Below are 6,432 nucleotides of genomic sequence, written 5' to 3'. Positions count from 1 at the left end.
AATGCACAAATTGGCGTTGTTGTACATGCGCGGAGCAAATCTGTATGGTGGAAGAATTTGTTTAAATTTTGTTAATGGTGTTTATTTGCGCAATGAAACGAAACTTTTTTAATAGAAAGTACGAGAGAAGAATTTTACATTCTACAGCTGAGTCTACGTTTCTGAAGAGGACATTATTAAAAGTAGTTCTGAGTCTGACTGTAGCAATACAGATGATAATGTTAACAGTGGTAGATTTACCCAAGAAAAAGAAGAAATTGTAGTATTTGAACCTGAGGAAGAATCAAATGCTTCCATGTTTCAGTTTTTCAGTTGTAATCCAATTGAAAATTCTTTATTTGATCCACTTACCAACAAAAAGTTTATGTTTTTAACTTTATTGTATTTAATGATTAGCAATTCATTGACTGAAATTGCATTTGATCGTTTTTTGAAGACTTTGCTGGTATGTAAAATGAGTTTTTTAATTAGGAATATTCTATATTATTGTCTAGTCAAGCTTCAATAGTTAAATTTTTAAAGTTTTAATTTTTTGTTTATAGATTTTTCAGTGTATTGAAGACATCATCTCTTAAAATGATTCGTAGATTTGTTAAACAAAATGTATTCTCCCATACTGAACCAACCCATATATATTATTGCCATGATTGCTGTACAACTTTAGTTGACACATGTAAAATAAATCTTCATTGTTTATCACATATCTTTATATTGGATATTATCAGCCAAATGAAACTTGTTTTATCTCAAAATTTAGGAGCAATTAAATCTTATCAAATGGAAATTTTATTGGGTAAACGAAATAGTGATTTTATTTCGAGACAAAATTTTGTTGAAAATATGAAATCTAAAAATGTTTTACATATTCATTTATTGATGCCAACTGATGGTGGAGAACCATACACAAAGAAAAAGACTACAATGTGGCCATTTCATGCCATTATTTTGGATTTTCCATCTTATAAACGGTTTCTAATTGAAAATACATTACTTCTTGGTTTATGGTTCTCATCATTAAAACCTAATTGGAATGCTTATTTGTAAATAAATCAATTATTAACTAATATTTTTTATATTAAAATTATAGTTAATTGATTTTCCTATAGTAGTAGAATTCTTTTACTGTTCCAGCTTTGGAACAGTGAAAGAATTCTACCACTATAAGTAATGATAATAAACAACAAATAAACAACAGTTAGACATAATTACTATATTACTAACTATTTTTTAGGAGCACATTAATGCAAAATTGTTTGAAATACCCCTTGAAATTAATAATATCCAAGTTGTTATTCATGTTGTTGGTTTGGTTTTTAATTTACCTGCAGTGGCCTCAATTATCAATCACAAGCAATATAATGGTGAATTTGGATGTCATTATTGTGAACATCCTGGTAGAACAATTGAAAAAAAACATGGTTCAGCAAGAATTTATTCACATTCAGATACAAAGTATAATCTTAGAACATCTGAAATGTATGCCAAATATGCTAGATTAGCTGAAAAATCAAAAGTGTCTCTATTTGGAATTAAAGGCTTTAATATCTTTAGTGAAATTTCTTTAATTAAAGTGCCAGATATGATACTTATTGATGTGTTACATCTGTTTTATGAAAATTGCTCTAAAAAACTTTTAATTTGTTTATTTTCTGTTATCAAACATGAAGCATTTTTTATTGGTAGTGGTGCAAAATTAAATGCTCTGGAAATCTTACTTGCTCTGGAAATCTTACTTGCTGACCAAAAAATGCCACATAACATGCCTAAGCCACCAACTATTAAATCATTTATACATTGGAAAGGTCATGACTTTAAAAACTTTATTTTATACTTAGCAGTTCCATATTTTCTGCCATATTTGAATCCTGACTGCATGATGATGATATATTCTCAAGTAATTGACATGCGCTTGTCAAGCACTGAAATATTTTTAGATAAAGTATCGGTTATTAGTCAGCTGTTTAATTTTTGATCATTGTCTGAGTTGCTTCCTTTATATATGAATACTATCAATGTTTATCTACTTGGTCATGTTAGTGATATTATGAAAATGCATGGAAGTGTGACAAATTACTCAATGTTTTGTTTTGAAGCTCGACTTAGTAATTATAAAAAAATGATGAAAGGAACACATGGTCACCCACAACAGATTGTGCAAAAATTTCTTGACTTCAAAACAGTAAACTGCTCACAAAAGAAGTAATAATTTTAACACCATTGAAAGAACTTTTTGAATATGCTTAGGGTGGCTAAATGTAAATTTTGTTATAAATAAACATATAAATAAACCATGCATGTGTGTTTTTTATACAAGCATTTTATACAACTTTACAAATTAATTTTATAAATATTTACATAATATTTTACATCAAAATTTTACATATTATTTTACATCAAAATTTACATAATATTTTAATAATAATTTACAATACTTACAAACTAATTTTTTTTAAATTATACAAGCATTTTATACAAATACATTTTTACAAGCAAGTTTTTTTTATAAATTTTATATTTTGATAGCTTTTGTAAAACTATAATGATTGTGTTTTTTTTTATAAGTTTATGTTATTAAATAATGGCTTATCCTGGTAGAAATAGAACCAAAAAATTGGATTTTGTAGACACTCAAAGGCTTTTTTGAACATTTGTTCTTTTATGGTACAAGGACTGTAAAAAACATGAGTGTCATACGTCTCCTATATTACCTTCAAATACACATCTTAAGCATTATTCATCCATTGAATGCCTTAAGTTTCAAGTGGTAAATGCATTAAAACACAACTACAGATGACAATTACCGTAAATACTAAAGTTAAAGTCTAAAATATAAGCCCCTTATTTTAGAAAAGCTCACTTTTTAAGGATGTTGAAAAAGTTAAAGCCTGGGCTTCAATTATACTATTTATAGTATGTAGATAAATAAATTTAATGTTTTTTTACTTAATAGAAAGATGTAGTGAATGAAGTCATTGCAAATAAACAACATTCAGCTGTCATAATGTATAAAGGGTCTATTACCCAATGTTGTAAATTTGAAACGTTATTGGATAACTTTATTTCGTTGATGTACTTTTTTTAATATATTTTTAATGTCCGTACTATTTATAAAATCAGACTCCTCTGCATCAGTTTCAAGGCGTCAAAAAGGATTATCTAAAAAAAGTGAAGTAGAGATTATGGCTTTGGAAAAATGCAGGCTTGACATGCTTGATGACAATTTTGATAATGATGCTCCCAAAACCAAACACTGTGGTACACCAAAGTTGAGCAATCTGTCTTGTTTAGAAGGTTAGTTAAAATACTATATTTGCATAAGCTCTACTATATTGTTTTTGAATACGGAAGTATTCTATTGTTTTTAACATTAGCAGTTTTGGTTGAAAAAAAGAAACTTCTTGTTGAACAAAAGAAGACCAACAAACTTCTTGCCGAAATTTTATGCCCAATAGAAAATGAACCTGTTAATGATAATGTAAGTCCAATATAATTTTTGTAATTTAGTTGGAAAAAACTCATTCCATGAGTGCAGCACTAGCTAGAATAGATCGAATTAAATATTGATTTCTTAAGGAAAGGGTGGCTCATTAGGGTGTTGACTTTTTGGTAAATTTTTGGTATCTCCAGTTTCCAATATAAAAAACAGATGAACTTTGGTTTAAAAGTTACTGAAAAGTCATTGGTTTTATTTAATTTATGAAAAAGGTTACCACCATGACCTTTGATTACACACTGACTCCCATATATCAGTGAATTTTTTTTCTTTAAAAGAATATCAACCTCTCAATAGAACTAGAATTTTATAGTGGTTTCAAAATTCATAATCTTTTTGTTTATGCGACACACTGGTCGCAAAAAGTGACCAACGGAGCCGTCCAGTTACGTAGACCTGGGAGATGTGAAAATAAAAACAGATTGTAGGTGGTGACATTGAATAAAAATAAAAATCATAAGAAAATATAAAATGTGTGTCAAGACTTTCGTGAAGTAGAAAAACGAAGAATAGACGATAAGGGGGTATGGGGAGGAACAACTAACGCTCTAGTCACTCTGAGTGTTGAACATATGCAACAAAGAACAAATATTTGATATACTGATTTTAGAGACTGTTTTAGTGAATGTCTACAGGTGTGATGGTGTAGTGCATTAGTATGTACCGTTTGGTCGTCTCGTATGGTCTCGTTATGTTTTCGTTCACTTTCAAATCGGGTGAATAGAAAGCTAAACACACTCACTCCTTGCGCTTATGGGCTAGCACATCAGAGCCAGACGTAAGACCTACAGAATGGATTTCAATTGATCGAATGCACACATTAGTCACCGTAGGCCACAAGCCATCGCTCTTAGTCAAAAGAGCTACTGCCCCGTGCTGGTGTGGAATGATGTGCTATGGAGTGAGATTTTAGATCCGAGCACATAGTCAGCGAGCGCTGATCCGACGTGCATTGTGGAGCTTCCGAATGAACGTGTGCGTGAGTGTTAGCGTAGCCATTAGGTTATTGAGCGCCGTAACCACATCCAGCGGAATAGCCTAATGTCCGTTTTGTCGTTGTAGTGTACATTGGAAGAAGTCGGGGCTCACCAGCCACAAAGATGTACAAAATTCATAATCTTTTCTACTGAAACATAAAAAAAAAAAAAGTTGCAGACAAAATGTCATAAAAAACAACCTTTTTAATATTTAGTTAAAAACTGTTGTTTTTTGTATATAAAATTTAAGCAATTCATTTTTATTTAAAACCATTATTATTTCTGAAATCTCTATGAAGTTCTGGTTCTTTTGAGATGTTAATATACTTTGAAGAAAAAAAAATTCACTGATATATGGGAGCCAATGTGTAATCAAGGGTCATGGTGGGTGACCTTTTTCAAAAATTAAATAAAACAAATGACTTTTCAGTAACTTTCAAACCAAAGTTCATTTGTTTTTTATATTGAAAACTGGAGATACCAAAAAGTCAACACCCTAGTAGCACATTTAAATACATTAGTTAGCTTAACTTGACCGTGCATTGAAATAAGTTTATTAAACCAGGTTGTTTACTAAATCCGAACTCATCTGTATTATAATTTGTAGACCGTGTATCCTGGGTTCGATGCCGATTTTAAATTAAATGACATTCAAAAGCGAGACCCGTGTAGCTTCTCAAGAAAATTTATTGTATTGCGATTCGGAAAGAGTTTGCTTGCAGACGTATTTGTGAACCAAATGGACCAACTAAACGCATTCATATGGACAAAGAAGAAGTGAAGGAAGTTAAAGGTGCACTGGACATAGTTTTCAAGACTTACAACTGGCGTGTTGTTCGAGTGAGTATTAATCAATTTTTCTGAGACAATAAAAGTAGTAAAAAACAGTTAGATAAAGACTAAACAAATAAGTGACGTTTTTTGTTTTGTGGGATCATGAGCTATTTTGTGTTTACAATATGTTTTGTGGGATCATTAGCTATTTTGTGTTTACAATATGTTTTGTGTTATTTTGTGCATGTTATGTTTCTTTGTTAAACAAATACACAATCTATTTTATTCAAAATTTTGTTATCTTTTTGATTTTTTAGATTTAGCATTTAATATGAGTTGAAAGTGTACATCAATGTTAAACTTCCAGTGCTGCTGCTGGACGCGCTGTTGTTAAACGCGCTACTGCTGGAACAACTGCAGGGTGTGCAGTTGCTCTGCACACCCTGTCTTACATTGCATATTATATTATGTTGCTGTAGAACTAAGGTGTACAGTTGCCGTATTTGACACCTAAATTGTGTTGTCTGTCTGATTAGTTCAAATAGCTCGGTGCATGTCAAAGTAATTTTATTTTATTGCAATTTTATTGTCAATATAGCAATAATAATAATTTAATTTAATTGTGAATATTGCAATATTATTGACCAATATATTGCCAATCCATTGCAAGCGTTTGGCAATATTGGCCAATTGTTATTGCAATATTATTACAATTTTTTTTAAAAAGTGTCGATTAGTGCAGAAGCAAAAGCTAATTTTCACAGAAGAAAAAGCCAATTTTGGTTTTTTCTTCTGTCCTTTTAAACTTTCGCATTTGCAAATGCGCAATAAAAAATCCGGGGATACTTAACTTTTTGTTGTCTTCTTTTACGGTTACCGCAGGTCTATTATTACGCCATTTATTTTGGCATTTCAGCGTTTTAGAATTCGGCTTTTTAGGCGGTCCCATAATAAATTACTTAAAACTCAATATAAAAGATCGAGTTTTTCTTTTAAATGTGTTTTTAAAATTTAAATTTGGTTTTAGTTTAAATTCGATTTAAAAGTCTAAATTCGTCTTTCGGGGTACATATTTGGCCTAAACTTGTTCTCTAATTGAATTCTATGTATGCATATGGTCTTAAATTGTTTTCCAGTTAAAATTAGGCTTTGAAAAGTCGAGTAGTCCGGTCATTATTGATTTGTATA

This window comes from Hydra vulgaris, chromosome 04, assembly GCF_038396675.1.
Source record: "Hydra vulgaris chromosome 04, alternate assembly HydraT2T_AEP".
NCBI classification, from domain to species: Eukaryota; Metazoa; Cnidaria; class Hydrozoa; order Anthoathecata; family Hydridae; genus Hydra; species Hydra vulgaris.
This window is presented reverse-complemented; position numbering follows the sequence as displayed.